The following is a 24,379-nucleotide window of genomic DNA, read 5'->3' on the forward strand; positions in this document are numbered from 1 at the left end:
TCGGGTGTGTGTGGCGGCACAATTCACAAGCAGCTCCAGATGTTAAACCAAGGAGAAGCCAGGGAGTTCCCAACGCCCCAGGTGTCCTCAGCCCACGACTGGCTGCTGTGGGAATGCGAAGCCCGGCTCCTTGTCTCAGAGCGGGGCAACCAGGAGGTGTGATGTCCACCCCGGGGTTCCCAGGAGGATCAGGCTGAAGCTGGGACTTGGCCTCAAAGTGTCCCCTCGCATGGCCACCCCCTTCCCCTTCCTGCTCCTCTACTCCTGGTGCCCCTCCATCCAGGGGCCAGACCTTAAAGAGTCACCCGCAAGAGAATCCTGGTCCCAAAGGAGCCTTCTGGGGGACCCCTGCTGAGAGAGGTTGTGGGCATGGCCCGCTGGGGCTCTGCCCGACCCAGGGCTGAGAGATGCAACCTCCCAGCTCTGGGTCCCTGCAGGAAGTGTTGGCAAGCACAGGGCCAGTCCTCCAAAGGCCCAGGTGCAGGGAGCCCAGGCCAAGCAGCCTGTGGAAGAAGCCACATGCTGTGCCACCCCGGGGAACACGACTGCAGGCCACGGCCCTTCCCACCTCCTCCTCCTCCACCTCCTCCTCCTCCTCCTCCTCCTCCTCCTCCTCCTCCTCCCACCCCGCCCCCGCCCCCGCCCCCACATGGCACAGGGCCCAGAGACACCTCAGACACTTGCTACCCAAAGTGCAAAGGGCATCAGTTGCTCCTCCAAACCCCCCCCCCAGCCCAGCAGACCGCGTTGTCCAGTCAGCCCCCGGGCCTCCCTGGGGTGCCCAGCACAAAAGTGCAGACACCCACCGGACCCTCAATCTCAGTTTTCGGATGTTTTTGCCACTCTAAGGATCCGCAGGCCAGCTGGGCCTTCTGGCAGGACAGAGAGCCCCGGAATCCGACGTGGAGAGCTGGGTATACATCCCCATGAGGAGGCGGTCCCCACCTCCGCGGCTATCCCCTTGCGGGGAGCGGCAGCCGCGGGGCCTCAGAGAAGACACCAGGCTGGGCCCCCACGGCACAGCGGGAGCACGTCCCCCGCAGGCCACTTAGCGACGGCGGCCAGCCGGCGGACGGTTGGGTTGCGCGAGACGCTGCGGCCGCCCTGCTACCGGGTTCCTGGGAGGGCGTCCTGGAACCAGCGTCCACACCAAGCCCTTGGAAGGCCCAGGCGACGGAGGAGCCCCGTCAGGCAGGGGCCGAGGACGGTGACGGCCCGGGCGGGGAGGAGCGTGTCAGGCAGGGGCAGAGGACGGTGACAGGTGATAGGCCGGGCGGGAAGGAGTCAGTCAGGCAGGGGCCGTGGAGGAGACGGGCTGGGTAAGGGTTAGGGTTAGTGTCAGGGCACAAGTCACAATCGCAAAGACCTGGAAGCCACCCGAGTGCCCATCGACCCACGAGTGGGTAAATAAAATGTGGCGCGTGGACACCACGGAGTGCTATTCGGCTATGAGGAGCAGCGGTGAGGGGGCACCTCTCGTGGTTCTCCTGGCCAGAGCTGGAACCCGTTCCAGTAAGCCAAGTATCCCAAGAATGGACACACGAGCACCACGTGCTCGCGCTCACCAGCAAATGGGTACGAACCGATGGACACCTAAGTGGACACAGAGGAATCACCTTCTTCGGGTGGGTGTCGGGCGGGTGGGGGGAGGGGATGGGCATACACATCCATTAGGAATGGGGTGGGTACGCACCGACTGGGGGATGGGCGCACTTGAAGCTCTGACCCGAGGGGGGAGGCTGGGAGAGGGCAACGCACCCGACCTTAACATTGGTGCCCCCACAATATGCTGGAACAACATGAGAGGTAAATGAATAAGAACACGGGGGGGGGAGGGGGGCACGGGCAACACATGTCACCTTAATACTTGGACTCCCATCATCTGCTTGAAAAGAGAGAGAAAAGAAAATGCAATAATAGAGATAAGAGACACTTTTTCAAAATAATGAATCCGGCCGGGCGCTGTGGCTCACGCCTGTAATCCTAGCACTTGGGAGGCCGAGGCGGGCGGATTGCTCAAGGTCAGGAGTTCAAAACCAGCCTGAGCAAGAGCGAGACCCCGTCTCTACTATAAATAGTAAGAAATTAATTGGCCAACTGATATATATATAAAAAATTAGCGGGGCATGGTGGCGCATGCCTGCAGTCCCAGCTACCCGGGAGGCTGAGGCAGAAGGATCACTCGAGCCCAGGAGTTTGAAGTTGCTGTGAGCTAGGCTGACGCCACGGCACTCACTCTAGCCTGGGCAACAAACCGAGACTCTGTCTCAAAAAAAAAAAAAAAAAAAAAATGAATCCGAAGAGAAAAGTAAAAGGAGGCCTGTGGAGCAGGTCTGGGTGTGACTCCGGATCCCCGAACATCAGGTGCCACCACCAAAGATTCCTACGTGTAGCTCATAGAACCCCAAAAGCAACGGGAGGAGTTCTGGTCACATACTCCCTCAAAATGACATCCTGGCCTTCTTCTGGAACTCCCTCCCCTCTCAGACTCTCAAGGTTTCCTCCAGCGTGTCGGCTCCCACAGAGCAGACCTTAGGTCTGAGACCTGACTGTCCAGAAGCCACGCATGCTGCCGCGTGGCGGCGGTGTCACGGCTCGGGACAAGAGGAGGCCCCACGGTGCGGGCTGGGGCGCCAGGCACCGCGGCGGGCGCTGAGGGTGGGGGTCACCCCCACCCCGGGCCGCCCCCGCACTCCCAGAAACGCTACAGAACCAGAGGCAAAAAAAAAAAAGAAGAAGCCTACGGCACCCGGTATTCCCGGGCGGTCTCCCATCCAAGTTCTAACCAGGCCCGACCCTGCTTAGCTTCCGAGACCAGACGGGATCGGGCGCGTTCGGGGTGGTGTGGCCGTGGACGGCGGAGGGCGCCCCTGCCCCGCTCAAGAAGCCGAGCCTCTCTGCGCTTCCCCGCCGCCTCCTCCCGCCCCAGGCCCCGCGCCGGGCCGGGCCTGTTGAGTTCGCCGGCCGGGTCCCGCGGGCTCCGAGGGACGGGGGTGACAGGCGGGGCGGGCAGGGAGCGGCGACCCGGGGTTGGGGGCTGTCTCTGTATACACACACACTCACACTCACACTCACTCACTCACTCACACTCACACAAGATGCGCCTCCACGGCTGGACCCGCCAAGGTGGAGCCCTCCCAGCCCCCCTCGTCTCCTCGCCTGGCCTCCTTCACCTACCCGCTGCCCACCCCCAGCGCGTCGCCGCCGCTGACTGCGCACGCGCGCACCGGCACCGGGCGCTCGCCCTTTGACCCCAGCCAGGGGCCGCCCTCCCCCACAACCCCTTTCAGCTGTGCCCCCCGCCCTGTGGGCGGGCTGCCGCCTATTCCCCCGGGCCAGGGCTGGGGCACAGCGCAAGGGGGAGGGGAGCGAGTGTATGGGGCATCTCTCTCTGGGGATGTGTCCCATGGGTGGGGTGGGGTGGGGTGGGGTGGCGTGGTTTGTGGGGCGCTGAAGAAATCAGTCCCCTCCATCTCCTACCTCTGGAAAACGCCCAAGCCCTTGGAGAACTGCCGGCACCGCTACCGTGGGGGCCGGGACCCTCCTCTGTGTCCTCCTGTGGCCCGGTCCAAGGGGCCTGGGCCTGGCCGGGGCTGCATTGGACCCCGACCACCCTGGCGTGTGGACTCGCTAAAAATCGGCGATTAGATATTGGATTCCAGCTTCCTTGAGGTCATTTCACTAATGAGTGCACCGGAAAGAGTTTCCTAATCCATCTGTGAGGGTGGCAACTGAAAGAGAATTTGAAAGCTGACAGAATAGGCGAGGGAAGGCATAGGAGATTTCCACACCCAGCAAGGAAGACTTTCCCGAAATGGAAGAAAGAAAGGAGCAAACAGAGACACCGGTAGCCCGCCCGGAAAAGAGTCTGCCCCTGAGAGAAAGTACCCTGACCAGGTTCACCCGTGGGTGGGTGGCCAGCTAGCGGCATTCAGAAGAGCGAGGCCCGCAGTCTGTGCGGAAGACACCTGCACTCGGGTGTGTGTGGCGGCACGATTCACAAGCAGCTCCAGATGTTAAACCAAGGAGAAGCCAGGGAGTTCCCAACGCCCCAGGTGTCCTCAGCCCACGACTGGCTGCTGTGGGAATGCGACGCCCGGCTCCTTGTCTCAGAGCGGGACAACCAGGAGGTGTGACGTACACCCCGGGGTTCCCAGGAGGATCAGGCTGAAGCTGGGACTTGGCCTGAAAGTGTCCCCTCGCATGGCCACCCCCTTCCCCTTCCTGCTCCTCTACTCCTGGTGCCCCTCCATCCAGGGGCCAGACCTTAAAGAGTCACCGCAAGAGAATCCTGGTCCCCAAGGAGCCTTCTGGGGGACCGGTACTGAGAGAGGTTGTGGGCATGGCCCGCTGGGGCTCTGCCCGACCCAGGGCTGAGAGATGCAACCTCCCAGCTCTGGGTCCCTGCAGGAAGCGTTGGCAAGCACAGGGCCGGTCCTCCAAAGGCCCAGGTGCAGGGAGCCCAGGCCAAGCAGCCTGTGGAAGAAGCCACTTGCCCTGCCACCCCGGGAACACGACTGCAGGCCCCGGCCCTTCCCACCTCCTCCTCCTCCTCCTCTTCCCCCCCCGCCCCCCCCCCGACATGGCACAGGGCTCAGAGACACCTCAGACTCTTGCTACCCAAAGTGCAAAGGGCATCAGTTGCTCCTCTAACCCCCCCCCCCCCCGCCCAGCAGACCGCGTTGTCCAGCCAGCCCCCGGGCCTCCCTGGGGTGCCCAGCACAAAAGCGCAGACACCCACCGGACCCTCAATCTCAGTTTTCGGATGTTTTTGCCACTCTAAGGATCCGCAGGCCAGCTGGGCCTTCTGGCAGGACAGAGAGCCCCGGAATCCGACGTGGAGAGCTGGGTATACGTCCCCATGAGGATGCGGTCCCCACCTCCGCGGCTATCCCCTTGCGGGGAGCGGCAGCCGCGGGGCCTCAGAGAAGACACCAGGCTGGGCCCCTACGGCACAGCGGGAGCACGTCCCCCGCAGGCCACTTAGCGACGGCGGCCAGCCGGCGGACGGTTGGGTTGCGCGAGACGCTGCGGCCGCCCTGCTACCGGGTTCCTGGGAGGGCGTCCTGGAACCAGCGTCCACACCAAGCCCTTGGAAGGCCCAGGCGACGGAGGAGCCCCGTCAGGCAGGGGCCGAGGACGGTGACGGCCCGGGCGGGGAGGAGCGTGTCAGGCAGGGGCAGAGGACGGTGACAGGTGATAGGCCGGGCGGGAAGGAGTCAGTCAGGCAGGGGCCGTGGAGGAGACGGGCTGGGTAAGGGTTAGGGTTAGTGTCAGGGCACAAGTCACAATCGCAAAGACCTGGAAGCCACCCGAGTGCCCATCGACCCACGAGTGGGTAAATAAAATGTGGCGCGTGGACACCACGGAGTGCTATTCGGCTATGAGGAGCAGCGGTGAGGGGGCACCTCTCGTGGTTCTCCTGGCCAGAGCTGGAACCCGTTCCAGTAAGCCAAGTATCCCAAGAATGGACACACGAGCACCACGTGCTCGCGCTCACCAGCAAATGGGTACGAACCGATGGACACCTAAGTGGACACAGAGGAATCACCTTCTTCGGGTGGGTGTCGGGCGGGTGGGGGGAGGGGATGGGCATACACATCCATTAGGAATGGGGTGGGTACGCACCGACTGGGGGATGGGCGCACTTGAAGCTCTGACCCGAGGGGGGAGGCTGGGAGAGGGCAACGCACCCGACCTTAACATTGGTGCCCCCACAATATGCTGGAACAACATGAGAGGTAAATGAATAAGAACACGGGGGGGGGAGGGGGGCACGGGCAACACATGTCACCTTAATACTTGGACTCCCATCATCTGCTTGAAAAGAGAGAGAAAAGAAAATGCAATAATAGAGATAAGAGACACTTTTTCAAAATAATGAATCCGGCCGGGCGCTGTGGCTCACGCCTGTAATCCTAGCACTTGGGAGGCTGAGGCGGGCGGATTGCTCAAGGTCAGGAGTTCAAAACCAGCCTGAGCAAGAGCGAGACCCCGTCTCTACTATAAATAGTAAGAAATTAATTGGCCAACTGATATATATATAAAAAATTAGCGGGGCATGGTGGCGCATGCCTGCAGTCCCAGCTACCCGGGAGGCTGAGGCAGAAGGATCACTCGAGCCCAGGAGTTTGAAGTTGCTGTGAGCTAGGCTGACGCCACGGCACTCACTCTAGCCTGGGCAACAAACCGAGACTCTGTCTCAAAAAAAAAAAAAAAAAAAAAATGAATCCGAAGAGAAAAGTAAAAGGAGGCCTGTGGAGCAGGTCTGGGTGTGACTCCGGATCCCCGAACATCAGGTGCCACCACCAAAGATTCCTACGTGTAGCTCATAGAACCCCAAAAGCAACGGGAGGAGTTCTGGTCACATACTCCCTCAAAATGACATCCTGGCCTTCTTCTGGAACTCCCTCCCCTCTCAGACTCTCAAGGTTTCCTCCAGCGTGTCGGCTCCCACAGAGCAGACCTTAGGTCTGAGACCTGACTGTCCAGAAGCCACGCATGCTGCCGCGTGGCGGCGGTGTCACGGCTCGGGACAAGAGGAGGCCCCACGGTGCGGGCTGGGGCGCCAGGCACCGCGGCGGGCGCTGAGGGTGGGGGTCACCCCCACCCCGGGCCGCCCCCGCACTCCCAGAAACGCTACAGAACCAGAGGCAAAAAAAAAAAAGAAGAAGCCTACGGCACCCGGTATTCCCGGGCGGTCTCCCATCCAAGTTCTAACCAGGCCCGACCCTGCTTAGCTTCCGAGACCAGACGGGATCGGGCGCGTTCGGGGTGGTGTGGCCGTGGACGGCGGAGGGCGCCCCTGCCCCGCTCAAGAAGCCGAGCCTCTCTGCGCTTCCCCGCCGCCTCCTCCCGCCCCAGGCCCCGCGCCGGGCCGGGCCTGTTGAGTTCGCCGGCCGGGTCCCGCGGGCTCCGAGGGACGGGGGTGACAGGCGGGGCGGGCAGGGAGCGGCGACCCGGGGTTGGGGGCTGTCTCTGTATACACACACACTCACACTCACACTCACTCACTCACTCACACTCACACAAGATGCGCCTCCACGGCTGGACCCGCCAAGGTGGAGCCCTCCCAGCCCCCCTCGTCTCCTCGCCTGGCCTCCTTCACCTACCCGCTGCCCACCCCCAGCGCGTCGCCGCCGCTGACTGCGCACGCGCGCACCGGCACCGGGCGCTCGCCCTTTGACCCCAGCCAGGGGCCGCCCTCCCCCACAACCCCTTTCAGCTGTGCCCCCCGCCCTGTGGGCGGGCTGCCGCCTATTCCCCCGGGCCAGGGCTGGGGCACAGCGCAAGGGGGAGGGGAGCGAGTGTATGGGGCATCTCTCTCTGGGGATGTGTCCCATGGGTGGGGTGGGGTGGGGTGGGGTGGCGTGGTTTGTGGGGCGCTGAAGAAATCAGTCCCCTCCATCTCCTACCTCTGGAAAACGCCCAAGCCCTTGGAGAACTGCCGGCACCGCTACCGTGGGGGCCGGGACCCTCCTCTGTGTCCTCCTGTGGCCCGGTCCAAGGGGCCTGGGCCTGGCCGGGGCTGCATTGGACCCCGACCACCCTGGCGTGTGGACTCGCTAAAAATCGGCGATTAGATATTGGATTCCAGCTTCCTTGAGGTCATTTCACTAATGAGTGCACCGGAAAGAGTTTCCTAATCCATCTGTGAGGGTGGCAACTGAAAGAGAATTTGAAAGCTGACAGAATAGGCGAGGGAAGGCATAGGAGATTTCCACACCCAGCAAGGAAGACTTTCCCGAAATGGAAGAAAGAAAGGAGCAAACAGAGACACCGGTAGCCCGCCCGGAAAAGAGTCTGCCCCTGAGAGAAAGTACCCTGACCAGGTTCACCCGTGGGTGGGTGGCCAGCTAGCGGCATTCAGAAGAGCGAGGCCCGCAGTCTGTGCGGAAGACACCTGCACTCGGGTGTGTGTGGCGGCACGATTCACAAGCAGCTCCAGATGTTAAACCAAGGAGAAGCCAGGGAGTTCCCAACGCCCCAGGTGTCCTCAGCCCACGACTGGCTGCTGTGGGAATGCGAAGCCCGGCTCCTTGTCTCAGAGCGGCACAACCAGGAGGTGTGACGTACACCCCGGGGTTCCCAGGAGGATCAGGCTGAAGCTGGGACTTGGCCTCAAAGTGTCCCCTCGCATGGCCACCCCCTTCCCCTTCCTGCTCCTCTACTCCTGGTGCCCCTCCATCCAGGGGCCAGACCTTAAAGAGTCACCGCAAGAGAATCCTGGTCCCCAAGGAGCCTTCTGGGGGACCGGTGCTGAGAGAGGTTGTGGGCATGGCCCGCTGGGGCTCTGCCCGACCCAGGGCTGAGAGATGCAACCTCCCAGCTCTGGGTCCCTGCAGGAAGCGTTGGCAAGCACAGGGCCGGTCCTCCAAAGGCCCAGGTGCAGGGAGCCCAGGCCAAGCAGCCTGTGGAAGAAGCCACTTGCCCTGCCACCCCGGGAACACGACTGCAGGCCCCGGCCCTTCCCACCTCCTCCTCCTCCTCCTCTTCCCCCCCCGCCCCCCCCCCGACATGGCACAGGGCTCAGAGACACCTCAGACTCTTGCTACCCAAAGTGCAAAGGGCATCAGTTGCTCCTCTAACCCCCCCCCCCCGCCCAGCAGACCGCGTTGTCCAGCCAGCCCCCGGGCCTCCCTGGGGTGCCCAGCACAAAAGCGCAGACACCCACCGGACCCTCAATCTCAGCTTTCGGATGTTTTTGCCACTCTAAGGACCCGCAGGCCAGCTGGGCCTTCGGGCAGGACAGAGAGCCCCGGAATCCGACGTGGAGAGCTGCGTGTACGTCCCCATCAGGAGGCGGTCCCCACCTCCGCGACTCTCCCCTTGCGGGGAGCGGCAGCCGCAGGGCCTCAGGGAAGACACCAGGCTGGGTCCCCGCGGCACAGCGGGGGCCCCGCACGCGACTTAGGGACGGCTGCTGGAGACTGCTGCGGCCACCCTGCTGCCGGGTTTCTGGAGGGCTTCCTGGAAGCAGCGTCCACACCAAGCCCTTGGAAGGCCCAGGCGACGGAGGAGCCGGTCAGGCAGGGGCCGAGGACGGTGAGAGGCCGGACGGGCGGGAAGGAGCATGTCAGGCAGGGGCAGAGGACGGTGACAGGCCGGGCGGGAAGGAGCCGGTCAGGCGGGGGCCCGGGACAGTGACGGGCCTGGGCCTGGCCGGGGAGGAGTGCGTCAGGCAGGGGCAGAGGACACGGGCTGGGTAAGGGTTAGGGTGACAGTTAGGGCACAATTCACACAATCGCAAAGATGTGGAAGCGACCCGAGTGCCCATCCATCCAGGAGTGCATTAATAAAATGTGGCGCGTGGACACCACGGAGTGCCATTGGGCTGTGAGGAGCAGCGGTGAGAGGGCGCCTCTCGTGTTCTCCTGGCCAGAGCTGGAACCCGTTCCAGTAAGCCAAGTATCCCAAGAATGGACACACGAGCGCCCCGTGAGCGCGCTCACCAGCAAATGGGTACGAACGGATGGACACCTAAGTGGACAGAGAGGAATCACCTTCATCATCGGGTGGGTGTCGGGCGGGTGGGGGGAGGGGAGGGGCATACACCTCCATTAGGAATGGGGTGGGTGCGCACCGACTGGGGGATGGGCGCACTTGAAGCTCTGACCCGAGGGGGGAGGCTGGGAGAGGGCAACGTACCCGACCTTAACATTGGTGCCCCCACAATACGCTGGAACAACATGAGAGGTAAATGAATAAGAACACAGGGGGGAGGGGGCACGGGCAACACATGTCACCTGAATACTTGTACTCCCATCATCTGCTTGAAAAGAGAGAGAAAAGAAAATGCAATGAGAGAGGTAAGAGACACTTTTTAAAAATAACGACTCCAAAGAGAAAAGTAAAAGGAGGCCTGTGGAGCAGGTCTGGGTGTGACTCCGGATCCCCCAACATCAGCTGCCACCACCAAAGATTCCTACGTGGAGCCCATAGAACCCCAAAAGCAACGGGACGAGTTCTGGTCCCATACTCCCTCAAAATGACATCCTGGCCTCCTTCTGGAACTCCCTCCCCTCTCAGACTCTCAAGGTTTCCTCCAGCGTGTCGGTTCCCACAGAGCAGACCTTTGGTCTGAGACCTGACAGTCCAGATGCCACGCATGCTGCCGCGTGGCGGCGGTGTCGCGGCTTGGGACAAGAGGAGGCCCCACGGTGCGGGCTGGGGCGCCAGGCACCCCACGGCGGGCGCTGAGGGTGGGGGTGACCCCCACCCCGGGCCGCCGCCGCGCTCCCAGAAAGGGGACAGAACAAGAGGCAAAAAAAAAAAAAAAAGAAGAAGAAGCCTACGGCACCCGGTATTCCCAGGCGGTCTTCTCCCATCCAAGTACTAACCAGGCCCGACCCTGCTTAGCTTCCGAGACCAGAGGAGACCGGGGGGCGTTCAGGGTGGTGTGGCCCTAGACGGCGGAGGGCGCCCCTGCCCCGCTCAAGATCCCAGCGTCTCTGCGCTTCCCCGCCGCCTCCTCCCGCCCCAGGCCCCGCGCCCGGCCGGGCCTGTTGAGTTCGCCGGCCGGGTCCGGCGGGCTCCGAGGGACGGGGGTGACGGGCCGGGCCGGGCGGCCGGGGCGGGCCGGGGCGGGGGGCTGTCTCTCTCTCCACACACACACACTCACACTCACTCACACTCACACAAGATGCGCCTCCACGGCTGGACCCGCCAAGGTGGAGCCCTCCCAGCCCCCCTCGTCTCCTCGCCTGGCCTCCTTCACCTACCCGCTGCCCACCCCCAGTGCGTCGCCGCCGCTGACTGCGCACGCGCGCACCGGGCGCTCGCCCTTTGACCCCAGCCAGGGGCCGCCCTCCCCCACAACCCCTTTCAGCTGTGCCCCCCGCCCTGTGGGCGGGCTGCCGCCTATTCCCCCGGGCCAGGGCTGGGGCACAGCGCAAGGGGGAGGGGAGCGAGTGTATGGGGCATCTCTCTCTGGGGATGTGTCCCATGGGTGGGGTGGGGTGGGGTGGGGTGGCGTGGTTTGTGGGGCGCTGAAGAAATCAGTCCCCTCCATCTCCTACCTCTGGAAAACGCCCAAGCCCTTGGAGAACTGCCGGCACCGCTACCGTGGGGGCCGGGACCCTCCTCTGTGTCCTCCTGTGGCCCGGTCCAAGGGGCCTGGGCCTGGCCGGGGCTGCATTGGACCCCGACCACCCTGGCGTGTGGACTCGCTAAAAATCGGCGATTAGATATTGGATTCCAGCTTCCTTGAGGTCATTTCACTAATGAGTGCACCGGAAAGAGTTTCCTAATCCATCTGTGAGGGTGGCAACTGAAAGAGAATTTGAAAGCTGACAGAATAGGCGAGGGAAGGCATAGGAGATTTCCACACCCAGCAAGGAAGACTTTCCCGAAATGGAAGAAAGAAAGGAGCAAACAGAGACACCGGTAGCCCGCCCGGAAAAGAGTCTGCCCCTGAGAGAAAGTACCCTGACCAGGTTCACCCGTGGGTGGGTGGCCAGCTAGCGGCATTCAGAAGAGCGAGGCCCGCAGTCTGTGCGGAAGACACCTGCACTCGGGTGTGTGTGGCGGCACGATTCACAAGCAGCTCCAGATGTTAAACCAAGGAGAAGCCAGGGAGTTCCCAACGCCCCAGGTGTCCTCAGCCCACGACTGGCTGCTGTGGGAATGCGAAGCCCGGCTCCTTGTCTCAGAGCGGGACAACCAGGAGGTGTGACGTACACCCCGGGGTTCCCAGGAGGATCAGGCTGAAGCTGGGACTTGGCCTGAAAGTGTCCCCTCGCATGGCCACCCCCTTCCCCTTCCTGCTCCTCTACTCCTGGTGCCCCTCCATCCAGGGGCCAGACCTTAAAGAGTCACCGCAAGAGAATCCTGGTCCCCAAGGAGCCTTCTGGGGGACCGGTACTGAGAGAGGTTGTGGGCATGGCCCGCTGGGGCTCTGCCCGACCCAGGGCTGAGAGATGCAACCTCCCAGCTCTGGGTCCCTGCAGGAAGCGTTGGCAAGCACAGGGCCGGTCCTCCAAAGGCCCAGGTGCAGGGAGCCCAGGCCAAGCAGCCTGTGGAAGAAGCCACTTGCCCTGCCACCCCGGGAACACGACTGCAGGCCCCGGCCCTTCCCACCTCCTCCTCCTCCTCCTCTTCCCCCGCCGCCCCCCCCCACCGACATGGCACAGGGCTCAGAGACACCTCAGACTCTTGCTACCCAAAGTGCAAAGGGCATCAGTTGCTCCTCTAACCCCCCCCCCCCGCCCAGCAGACCGCGTTGTCCAGCCAGCCCCCGGGCCTCCCTGGGGTGCCCAGCACAAAAGCGCAGACACCCACCGGACCCTCAATCTCAGTTTTCGGATGTTTTTGCCACTCTAAGGATCCGCAGGCCAGCTGGGCCTTCGGGCAGGACAGAGAGCCCCGGAATCCGACGTGGAGAGCTGGGTATACGTCCCCATGAGGATGCGGTCCCCACCTCCGCGGCTATCCCCTTGCGGGGAGCGGCAGCCGCGGGGCCTCAGAGAAGACACCAGGCTGGGCCCCCACGGCACAGCGGGAGCACGTCCCCCGCAGGCCACTTAGCGACGGCGGCCAGCCGGCGGACGGTTGGGTTGCGCGAGACGCTGCGGCCGCCCTGCTACCGGGTTCCTGGGAGGGCGTCCTGGAACCAGCGTCCACACCAAGCCCTTGGAAGGCCCAGGCGACGGAGGAGCCCCGTCAGGCAGGGGCCGAGGACGGTGACGGCCCGGGCGGGGAGGAGCGTGTCAGGCAGGGGCAGAGGACGGTGACAGGTGATAGGCCGGGCGGGAAGGAGTCAGTCAGGCAGGGGCCGTGGAGGAGACGGGCTGGGTAAGGGTTAGGGTTAGTGTCAGGTCACAAGTCACAATCGCAAAGACCTGGAAGCCACCCGAGTGCCCATCGACCCACGAGTGGGTAAATAAAATGTGGCGCGTGGACACCACGGAGTGCTATTCGGCTATGAGGAGCAGCGGTGAGGGGGCACCTCTCGTGGTTCTCCTGGCCAGAGCTGGAACCCGTTCCAGTAAGCCAAGTATCCCAAGAATGGACACACGAGCACCACGTGCTCGCGCTCACCAGCAAATGGGTACGAACCGATGGACACCTAAGTGGACACAGAGGAATCACCTTCTTCGGGTGGGTGTCGGGCGGGTGGGGGGAGGGGATGGGCATACACATCCATTAGGAATGGGGTGGGTACGCACCGACTGGGGGATGGGCGCACTTGAAGCTCTGACCCGAGGGGGGAGGCTGGGAGAGGGCAACGCACCCGACCTTAACATTGGTGCCCCCACAATATGCTGGAACAACATGAGAGGTAAATGAATAAGAACACGGGGGGGGGAGGGGGGCACGGGCAACACATGTCACCTTAATACTTGGACTCCCATCATCTGCTTGAAAAGAGAGAGAAAAGAAAATGCAATAATAGAGATAAGAGACACTTTTTCAAAATAATGAATCCGGCCGGGCGCTGTGGCTCACGCCTGTAATCCTAGCACTTGGGAGGCCGAGGCGGGCGGATTGCTCAAGGTCAGGAGTTCAAAACCAGCCTGAGCAAGAGCGAGACCCCGTCTCTACTATAAATAGTAAGAAATTAATTGGCCAACTGATATATATATAAAAAATTAGCGGGGCATGGTGGCGCATGCCTGCAGTCCCAGCTACCCGGGAGGCTGAGGCAGAAGGATCACTCGAGCCCAGGAGTTTGAAGTTGCTGTGAGCTAGGCTGACGCCACGGCACTCACTCTAGCCTGGGCAACAAACCGAGACTCTGTCTCAAAAAAAAAAAAAAAAAATGAATCCGAAGAGAAAAGTAAAAGGAGGCCTGTGGAGCAGGTCTGGGTGTGACTCCGGATCCCCGAACATCAGGTGCCACCACCAAAGATTCCTACGTGTAGCTCATAGAACCCCAAAAGCAACGGGAGGAGTTCTGGTCACATACTCCCTCAAAATGACATCCTGGCCTTCTTCTGGAACTCCCTCCCCTCTCAGACTCTCAAGGTTTCCTCCAGCGTGTCGGCTCCCACAGAGCAGACCTTAGGTCTGAGACCTGACTGTCCAGAAGCCACGCATGCTGCCGCGTGGCGGCGGTGTCACGGCTCGGGACAAGAGGAGGCCCCACGGTGCGGGCTGGGGCGCCAGGCACCGCGGCGGGCGCTGAGGGTGGGGGTCACCCCCACCCCGGGCCGCCCCCGCACTCCCAGAAACGCTACAGAACCAGAGGCAAAAAAAAAAAAGAAGAAGCCTACGGCACCCGGTATTCCCGGGCGGTCTCCCATCCAAGTTCTAACCAGGCCCGACCCTGCTTAGCTTCCGAGACCAGACGGGATCGGGCGCGTTCGGGGTGGTGTGGCCGTGGACGGCGGAGGGCGCCCCTGCCCCGCTCAAGAAGCCGAGCCTCTCTGCGCTTCCCCGCCGCCTCCTCCCGCCCCAGGCCCCGCGCCGGGCCGGGCCTGTTGAGTTCGCCGGCCGGGTCCCGCGGGCTCCGAGGGACGGGGGTGACAGGCGGGGCGGGCAGGGAGCGGCGGGCCGGGGTTGGGGGCTGTCTCTGTATACACACACACTCACACTCACACTCACTCACTCACACTCACACTCACACAAGATGCGCCTCCACGGCTGGACCCGCCAAGGTGGAGACCTTCAAGCCCCCCTCCTCTCCTTGCCTGGCCTCCTTCACCTCCCCGCCCCCCACCCCCAGCGCGCCGGGGCCGCTGACTGCGCACGGGCGGGAGGGGCGGGGGGCTCGCCCTTTGACCCCAGCCAGGGGCGGCCCTCCCCCACAACCCCTTTCAGCTGCGCCCCCCACCCTGTGGCCCGGCGGCCGCCTATTCCCCGGGGCCAGGGCTGGGGCACAGCGCACGGGGGAGGGGAGCCAGTGTATGGGGCGTCTCTCTCTCTCTCGGGATGTGTCCCATGGGTGGGGTGGGGTGGCGTGGTTTGTGGGGCGCTGAAGAAATCAGTCCCCTCCATCTCCTCCCTCTGGAAAACACCCAAGCCCTTGGAGAACTGCCCGCACCGCTACCGTGGGGGCCGGGACCCTCCTCTGTGTCCTCCTGTGGCCCAGTCCAAGGGGCCTGGGCCTGGCCGGGGCTGCATTGGACCCCAACCACCCTGGCGTGTGGACTCGCTAAAAATCGGCGATTAGATATTGGATTCCAGCGTCATTGAGGTCATTTCACTAATGAGTGCACCGCAAAGAGTTTCCTAATCCATCTGTGAGGGTGGCAACCGAAAGAGAATTTTAGAGCTGACAGAATAGGCGAGGAAAGGCATAGGAGATTTCCACACCCAGTAAGGAAGCCTTTCCCGAAATGGAAGAAAGAAAGGAGCAAACAGAGACACCGGTAGCCCGCCCGGATGAGAGTCTGCCCCCGAGAGAAAGTACCCTGACCAGGTTCACCCGTGGGTGGGTCGCGAGCTAGCGGCATTCAGAAGAGCGAGGCCCGCAGTCTGTGCAGAAGACACCTGCACTCGGGTGTGTGTGGCGGCACAATTCACAAGCAGCTCCAGATGTTAAACCAAGGAGAAGCCAGGGAGTTCCCAACGCCCCAGGTGTCCTCAGCCCACGACTGGCTGCTGTGGGAATGCGAAGCCCGGCTCCTTGTCTCAGAGCGGGGCAACCAGGAGGTGTGATGTCCACCCCGGGGTTCCCAGGAGGATCAGGCTGAAGCTGGGACTTGGCCTCAAAGTGTCCCCTCGCATGGCCACCCCCTTCCCCTTCCTGCTCCTCTACTCCTGGTGCCCCTCCATCCAGGGGCCAGACCTTAAAGAGTCACCCGCAAGAGAATCCTGGTCCCAAAGGAGCCTTCTGGGGGACCCCTGCTGAGAGAGGTTGTGGGCATGGCCCGCTGGGGCTCTGCCCGACCCAGGGCTGAGAGATGCAACCTCCCAGCTCTGGGTCCCTGCAGGAAGTGTTGGCAAGCACAGGGCCAGTCCTCCAAAGGCCCAGGTGCAGGGAGCCCAGGCCAAGCAGCCTGTGGAAGAAGCCACATGCTGTGCCACCCCGGGGAACACGACTGCAGGCCACGGCCCTTCCCACCTCCTCCTCCTCCACCTCCTCCTCCTCCTCCTCCTCCTCCTCCTCCTCCTCCTCCCACCCCGCCCCCGCCCCCGCCCCCACATGGCACAGGGCCCAGAGACACCTCAGACACTTGCTACCCAAAGTGCAAAGGGCATCAGTTGCTCCTCCAAACCCCCCCCCCAGCCCAGCAGACCGCGTTGTCCAGTCAGCCCCCGGGCCTCCCTGGGGTGCCCAGCACAAAAGTGCAGACACCCACCGGACCCTCAATCTCAGTTTTCGGATGTTTTTGCCACTCTAAGGATCCGCAGGCCAGCTGGGCCTTCTGGCAGGACAGAGAGCCCCGGAATCCGACGTGGAGAGCTGGGTATACATCCCCATGAGGAGGCGGTCCCCACCTCCGCGGCTATCCCCTTGCGGGGAGCGGCAGCCGCGGGGCCTCAGAGAAGACACCAGGCTGGGCCCCCACGGCACAGCGGGAGCACGTCCCCCGCAGGCCACTTAGCGACGGCGGCCAGCCGGCGGACGGTTGGGTTGCGCGAGACGCTGCGGCCGCCCTGCTACCGGGTTCCTGGGAGGGCGTCCTGGAACCAGCGTCCACACCAAGCCCTTGGAAGGCCCAGGCGACGGAGGAGCCCCGTCAGGCAGGGGCCGAGGACGGTGACGGCCCGGGCGGGGAGGAGCGTGTCAGGCAGGGGCAGAGGACGGTGACAGGTGATAGGCCGGGCGGGAAGGAGTCAGTCAGGCAGGGGCCGTGGAGGAGACGGGCTGGGTAAGGGTTAGGGTTAGTGTCAGGGCACAAGTCACAATCGCAAAGACCTGGAAGCCACCCGAGTGCCCATCGACCCACGAGTGGGTAAATAAAATGTGGCGCGTGGACACCACGGAGTGCTATTCGGCTATGAGGAGCAGCGGTGAGGGGGCACCTCTCGTGGTTCTCCTGGCCAGAGCTGGAACCCGTTCCAGTAAGCCAAGTATCCCAAGAATGGACACACGAGCACCACGTGCTCGCGCTCACCAGCAAATGGGTACGAACCGATGGACACCTAAGTGGACACAGAGGAATCACCTTCTTCGGGTGGGTGTCGGGCGGGTGGGGGGAGGGGATGGGCATACACATCCATTAGGAATGGGGTGGGTACGCACCGACTGGGGGATGGGCGCACTTGAAGCTCTGACCCGAGGGGGGAGGCTGGGAGAGGGCAACGCACCCGACCTTAACATTGGTGCCCCCACAATATGCTGGAACAACATGAGAGGTAAATGAATAAGAACACGGGGGGGGGAGGGGGGCACGGGCAACACATGTCACCTTAATACTTGGACTCCCATCATCTGCTTGAAAAGAGAGAGAAAAGAAAATGCAATAATAGAGATAAGAGACACTTTTTCAAAATAATGAATCCGGCCGGGCGCTGTGGCTCACGCCTGTAATCCTAGCACTTGGGAGGCCGAGGCGGGCGGATTGCTCAAGGTCAGGAGTTCAAAACCAGCCTGAGCAAGAGCGAGACCCCGTCTCTACTATAAATAGTAAGAAATTAATTGGCCAACTGATATATATATAAAAAATTAGCGGGGCATGGTGGCGCATGCCTGCAGTCCCAGCTACCCGGGAGGCTGAGGCAGAAGGATCACTCGAGCCCAGGAGTTTGAAGTTGCTGTGAGCTAGGCTGACGCCACGGCACTCACTCTAGCCTGGGCAACAAACCGAGACTCTGTCTCAAAAAAAAAAAAAAAAAAAAAAAATGAATCCGAAGAGAAAAGTAAAAGGAGGCCTGTGGAGCAGGTCTGGGTGTGACTCCGGATCCCCGAACATCAGGTGCCACCACCAAAGATTCCTACGTGTAGCTCATAGAACCCCAAAAGCAACGGGAGGAGTTCTGGTCACATACTCCCTCAAAATGACATCCTGGCCTTCTTCTGGAACTCCCTCCCCTCTCAGACTCTCAAGGTTTCCTCCAGCGTGTCGGCTCCCACAGAGCAGACCTTAGGTCTGAGACCTGACTGTCCAGAAGCCACGCATGCTGCCGCGTGGCGGCGGTGTCACGGCTCGGGACAAGAGGAGGCCCCACGGTGCGGGCTGGGGCGCCAGGCACCGCGGCGGGCGCTGAGGGTGGGGGTCACCCCCACCCCGGGCCGCCCCCGCACTCCCAGAAACGCTACAGAACCAGAGGCAAAAAAAAAAAAGAAGAAGCCTACGGCACCCGGTATTCCCGGGCGGTCTCCCATCCAAGTTCTAACCAGGCCCGACCCTGCTTAGCTTCCGAGACCAGACGGGATCGGGCGCGTTCGGGGTGGTGTGGCCGTGGACGGCGGAGGGCGCCCCTGCCCCGCTCAAGAAGCCGAGCCTCTCTGCGCTTCCCCGCCGCCTCCTCCCGCCCCAGGCCCCGCGCCGGGCCGGGCCTGTTGAGTTCGCCGGCCGGGTCCCGCGGGCTCCGAGGGACGGGGGTGACAGGCGGGGCGGGCAGGGAGCGGCGGGCCGGGGTTGGGGGCTGTCTCTGTATACACACACACTCACACTCACACTCACTCACTCACTCACACTCACACAAGATGCGCCTCCACGGCTGGACCCGCCAAGGTGGAGCCCTCCCAGCCCCCCTCGTCTCCTCGCCTGGCCTCCTTCACCTACCCGCTGCCCACCCCCAGCGCGTCGCCGCCGCTGACTGCGCACGCGCGCACCGGCACCGGGCGCTCGCCCTTTGACCCCAGCCAGGGGCCGCCCTCCCCCACAACCCCTTTCAGCTGTGCCCCCCGCCCTGTGGGCGGGCTGCCGCCTATTCCCCCGGGCCAGGGCTGGGGCACAGCGCAAGGGGGAGGGGAGCGAGTGTATGGGGCATCTCTCTCTGGGGATGTGTCCCATGGGTGGGGTGGGGTGGGGTGGGGTGGCGTGGTTTGTGGGGCGCTGAAGAAATCAGTCCCCTCCATCTCCTACCTCTGGAAAACGCCCAAGCCCTTGGAGAACTGCCGGCACCGCTACCGTGGGGGCCGGGACCCTCCTCTGTGTCCTCCTGTGGCCCGGTCCAAGGGGCCTGGGCCTGGCCGGGGCTGCATTGGACCCCGACCACCCTGGCGTGTGGACTCGCTAAAAATCGGCGATTAGATATTGGATTCCAGCTTCCTTGAGGTCATTTCACTAATGAGTGCACCGGAAAGAGTTTCCTAATCCATCTGTGAGGGTGGCAACTGAAAGAGAATTTGAAAGCTGACAGAATAGGCGAGGGAAGGCATAGGAGATTTCCACACCCAGCAAGGAAGACTTTCCCGAAATGGAAGAAAGAAAGGAGCAAACAGAGACACCGGTAGCCCGCCCGGAAAAGAGTCTGCCCCTGAGAGAAAGTACCCTGACCAGGTTCACCCGTGGGTGGGTGGCCAGCTAGCGGCATTCAGAAGAGCGAGGCCCGCAGTCTGTGCGGAAGACACCTGCACTCGGGTGTGTGTGGCAGCACGATTCACAAGCAGCTCCAGATGTTAAACCAAGGAGAAGCCAGGGAGTTCCCAACGCCCCAGGTGTCCTCAGCCCACGACTGGCTGCTGTGGGAATGCGAAGCCCGGCTCCTTGTCTCAGAGCGGCACAACCAGGAGGTGTGACGTACACCCCGGGGTTCCCAGGAGGATCAGGCTGAAGCTGGGACTTGGCCTCAAAGTGTCCCCTCGCATGGCCACCCCCTTCCCCTTCCTGCTCCTCTACTCCTGGTGCCCCTCCATCCAGGGGCCAGACCTTAAAGAGTCACCGCAAGAGAATCCTGGTCCCCAAGGAGCCTTCTGGGGGACCGGTGCTGAGAGAGGTTGTGGGCATGGCCCGCTGGGGCTCTGCCCGACCCAGGGCTGAGAGATGCAACCTCCCAGCTCTGGGTCCCTGCAGGAAGCGTTGGCAAGCACAGGGCCGGTCCTCCAAAGGCCCAGGTGCAGGGAGCCCAGGCCAAGCAGCCTGTGGAAGAAGCCACTTGCCCTGCCACCCCGGGAACACGACTGCAGGCCCCGGCCCTTCCCACCTCCTCCTCCTCCTCCTCTTCCCCCCCCGCCCCCCCCCCCGACATGGCACAGGGCTCAGAGACACCTCAGACTCTTGCTACCCAAAGTGCAAAGGGCATCAGTTGCTCCTCTAACCCCCCCCCCCCCCCCCCGCCCAGCAGACCGCGTTGTCCAGCCAGCCCCCGGGCCTCCCTGGGGTGCCCAGCACAAAAGCGCAGACACCCACCGGACCCTCAATCTCAGCTTTCGGATGTTTTTGCCACTCTAAGGACCCGCAGGCCAGCTGGGCCTTCGGGCAGGACAGAGAGCCCCGGAATCCGACGTGGAGAGCTGCGTGTACGTCCCCATCAGGAGGCGGTCCCCACCTCCGCGACTCTCCCCTTGCGGGGAGCGGCAGCCGCAGGGCCTCAGGGAAGACACCAGGCTGGGTCCCCGCGGCACAGCGGGGGCCCCGCACGCGACTTAGGGACGGCTGCTGGAGACTGCTGCGGCCACCCTGCTGCCGGGTTTCTGGAGGGCTTCCTGGAAGCAGCGTCCACACCAAGCCCTTGGAAGGCCCAGGCGACGGAGGAGCCGGTCAGGCAGGGGCCGAGGACGGTGAGAGGCCGGACGGGCGGGAAGGAGCATGTCAGGCAGGGGCAGAGGACGGTGACAGGCCGGGCGGGAAGGAGCCGGTCAGGCGGGGGCCCGGGACAGTGACGGGCCTGGGCCTGGCCGGGGAGGAGTGCGTCAGGCAGGGGCAGAGGACACGGGCTGGGTAAGGGTTAGGGTGACAGTTAGGGCACAATTCACACAATCGCAAAGATGTGGAAGCGACCCGAGTGCCCATCCATCCAGGAGTGCATTAATAAAATGTGGCGCGTGGACACCACGGAGTGCCATTGGGCTGTGAGGAGCAGCGGTGAGAGGGCGCCTCTCGTGTTCTCCTGGCCAGAGCTGGAACCCGTTCCAGTAAGCCAAGTATCCCAAGAATGGACACACGAGCGCCCCGTGAGCGCGCTCACCAGCAAATGGGTACGAACGGATGGACACCTAAGTGGACAGAGAGGAATCACCTTCATCATCGGGTGGGTGTCGGGCGGGTGGGGGGAGGGGAGGGGCATACACCTCCATTAGGAATGGGGTGGGTGCGCACCGACTGGGGGATGGGCGCACTTGAAGCTCTGACCCGAGGGGGGAGGCTGGGAGAGGGCAACGTACCCGACCTTAACATTGGTGCCCCCACAATACGCTGGAACAACATGAGAGGTAAATGAATAAGAACACAGGGGGGAGGGGGCACGGGCAACACATGTCACCTGAATACTTGTACTCCCATCATCTGCTTGAAAAGAGAGAGAAAAGAAAATGCAATGAGAGAGGTAAGAGACACTTTTTAAAAATAACGACTCCAAAGAGAAAAGTAAAAGGAGGCCTGTGGAGCAGGTCTGGGTGTGACTCCGGATCCCCCAACATCAGCTGCCACCACCAAAGATTCCTACGTGGAGCCCATAGAACCCCAAAAGCAACGGGACGAGTTCTGGTCCCATACTCCCTCAAAATGACATCCTGGCCTCCTTCTGGAACTCCCTCCCCTCTCAGACTCTCAAGGTTTCCTCCAGCGTGTCGGTTCCCACAGAGCAGACCTTTGGTCTGAGACCTGACAGTCCAGATGCCACGCATGCTGCCGCGTGGCGGCGGTGTCGCGGCTTGGGACAAGAGGAGGCCCCACGGTGCGGGCTGGGGCGCCAGGCACCCCACGGCGGGCGCTGAGGGTGGGGGTGACCCCCACCCCGGGCCGCCGCCGCGCTCCCAGAAAGGGGACAGAACAAGAGGCAAAAAAAAAAAAAAAGAAGAAGAAGAAGCCTACGGCACCCGGTATTCCCAGGCGGTCTTCTCCCATCCAAGTACTAACCAGGCCCGACCCTGCTTAGCTTCCGAGACCAGAGGAGACCGGGGGGCGTTCAGGGTGGTGTGGCCCTAGACGGCGGAGGGCGCCCCTGCCCCGCTCAAGATCCCAGCGTCTCTGCGCTTCCCCGCCGCCTCCTCCCGCCCCAGGCCCCGCGCCCGGCCGGGCCTGTTGAGTTCGCCGGCCGGGTCCGGCGGGCTCCGAGGGACGGGGGTGACGGGCCGGGCCGGGCGGCCGGGGCGGGCCGGGGCGGGGGGCCTTCTCTCTCTCCACACACACACACTCACACTCACTCACACTCACACAAGATGCGCCTCCACGGCTGGACCCGCCAAGGTGGAGCCCTCCCAGCCCCCCTCGTCTCCTCGCCTGGCCTCCTTCACCTACCCGCTGCCCACCCCCAGTGCGTCGCCGCCGCTGACTGCGCACGCGCGCACCGGGCGCTCGCCCTTTGACCCCAGCCAGGGGCCGCCCTCCCCCACAACCCCTTTCAGCTGTGCCCCCCGCCCTGTGGGCGGGCTGCCGCCTATTCCCCCGGGCCAGGGCTGGGGCACAGCGCAAGGGGGAGGGGAGCGAGTGTATGGGGCATCTCTCTCTGGGGATGTGTCCCATGGGTGGGGTGGGGTGGGGTGGGGTGGCGTGGTTTGTGGGGCGCTGAAGAAATCAGTCCCCTCCATCTCCTACCTCTGGAAAACGCCCAAGCCCTTGGAGAACTGCCGGCACCGCTACCGTGGGGGCCGGGACCCTCCTCTGTGTCCTCCTGTGGCCCGGTCCAAGGGGCCTGGGCCTGGCCGGGGCTGCATTGGACCCCGACCACCCTGGCGTGTGGACTCGCTAAAAATCGGCGATTAGATATTGGATTCCAGCTTCCTTGAGGTCATTTCACTAATGAGTGCACCGGAAAGAGTTTCCTAATCCATCTGTGAGGGTGGCAACTGAAAGAGAATTTGAAAGCTGACAGAATAGGCGAGGGAAGGCATAGGAGATTTCCACACCCAGCAAGGAAGACTTTCCCGAAATGGAAGAAAGAAAGGAGCAAACAGAGACACCGGTAGCCCGCCCGGAAAAGAGTCTGCCCCTGAGAGAAAGTACCCTGACCAGGTTCACCCGTGGGTGGGTGGCCAGCTAGCGGCATTCAGAAGAGCGAGGCCCGCAGTCTGTGCGGAAGACACCTGCACTCGGGTGTGTGTGGCGGCACGATTCACAAGCAGCTCCAGATGTTAAACCAAGGAGAAGCCAGGGAGTTCCCAACGCCCCAGGTGTCCTCAGCCCACGACTGGCTGCTGTGGGAATGCGAAGCCCGGCTCCTTGTCTCAGAGCGGGACAACCAGGAGGTGTGACGTACACCCCGGGGTTCCCAGGAGGATCAGGCTGAAGCTGGGACTTGGCCTCAAAGTGTCCCCTCGCATGGCCACCCCCTTCCCCTTCCTGCTCCTCTACTCCTGGTGCCCCTCCATCCAGGGGCCAGACCTTAAAGAGTCACCGCAAGAGAATCCTGGTCCCCAAGGAGCCTTCTGGGGGACCGGTACTGAGAGAGGTTGTGGGCATGGCCCGCTGGGGCTCTGCCCGACCCAGGGCTGAGAGATGCAACCTCCCAGCTCTGGGTCCCTGCAGGAAGCGTTGGCAAGCACAGGGCCGGTCCTCCAAAGGCCCAGGTGCAGGGAGCCCAGGCCAAGCAGCCTGTGGAAGAAGCCACTTGCCCTGCCACCCCGGGAACACGACTGCAGGCCCCGGCCCTTCCCACCTCCTCCTCCTCCTCCTCTTCCCCCCCCGCCCCCCCCCCGACATGGCACAGGGCTCAGAGACACCTCAGACTCTTGCTACCCAAAGTGCAAAGGGCATCAGTTGCTCCTCTAACCCCCCCCCCCCGCCCAGCAGACCGCGTTGTCCAGCCAGCCCCCGGGCCTCCCTGGGGTGCCCAGCACAAAAGCGCAGACACCCACCGGACCCTCAATCTCAGTTTTCGGATGTTTTTGCCACTCTAAGGATCCGCAGGCCAGCTGGGCCTTCGGGCAGGACAGAGAGCCCCGGAATCCGACGTGGAGAGCTGGGTATACGTCCCCATGAGGATGCGGTCCCCACCTCCGCGGCTATCCCCTTGCGGGGAGCGGCAGCCGCGGGGCCTCAGAGAAGACACCAGGCTGGGCCCCCACGGCACAGCGGGAGCACGTCCCCCGCAGGCCACTTAGCGACGGCGGCCAGCCGGCGGACGGTTGGGTTGCGCGAGACGCTGCGGCTGCCCTGCTACCGGGTTCCTGGGAGGGCGTCCTGGAACCAGCGTCCACACCAAGCCCTTGGAAGGCCCAGGCGACGGAGGAGCCCCGTCAGGCAGGGGCCGAGGACGGTGACGGCCCGGGCGGGGAGGAGCGTGTCAGGCAGGGGCAGAGGACGGTGACAGGTGATAGGCCGGGCGGGAAGGAGTCAGTCAGGCAGGGGCCGTGGAGGAGACGGGCTGGGTAAGGGTTAGGGTTAGTGTCAGGTCACAAGTCACAATCGCAAAGACCTGGAAGCCACCCGAGTGCCCATCGACC

General features: G+C 63.2%; 6 pseudogenes; all 6 read right to left on the minus strand.

The window, feature by feature from the left end:
- Positions 1-2,737: 2,737 nt before the first annotated feature.
- LOC142867957 (uncharacterized) lies at positions 2,738-2,856 on the minus strand (annotated as a pseudogene).
- Positions 2,857-6,672: 3,816 nt separating this feature from the next.
- LOC142867958 (uncharacterized) lies at positions 6,673-6,791 on the minus strand (annotated as a pseudogene).
- Positions 6,792-10,288: 3,497 nt separating this feature from the next.
- On the minus strand, positions 10,289-10,411 carry LOC142867927 (uncharacterized; annotated as a pseudogene).
- Positions 10,412-14,206: 3,795 nt separating this feature from the next.
- LOC142867959 (uncharacterized) lies at positions 14,207-14,325 on the minus strand (annotated as a pseudogene).
- Positions 14,326-18,177: 3,852 nt separating this feature from the next.
- On the minus strand, positions 18,178-18,296 carry LOC142867960 (uncharacterized; annotated as a pseudogene).
- Positions 18,297-21,802: 3,506 nt separating this feature from the next.
- Positions 21,803-21,925, minus strand: LOC142867929 (uncharacterized; annotated as a pseudogene).
- Between the last annotated feature and the right edge of the window lie 2,454 nt (positions 21,926-24,379).

The sequence above is a fragment of the Microcebus murinus genome, unplaced genomic scaffold (assembly GCF_040939455.1).
Source record: "Microcebus murinus isolate Inina unplaced genomic scaffold, M.murinus_Inina_mat1.0 scaf023_hap2_Mmur4.0, whole genome shotgun sequence".
Classification (NCBI taxonomy): Eukaryota; Metazoa; Chordata; class Mammalia; order Primates; family Cheirogaleidae; genus Microcebus; species Microcebus murinus.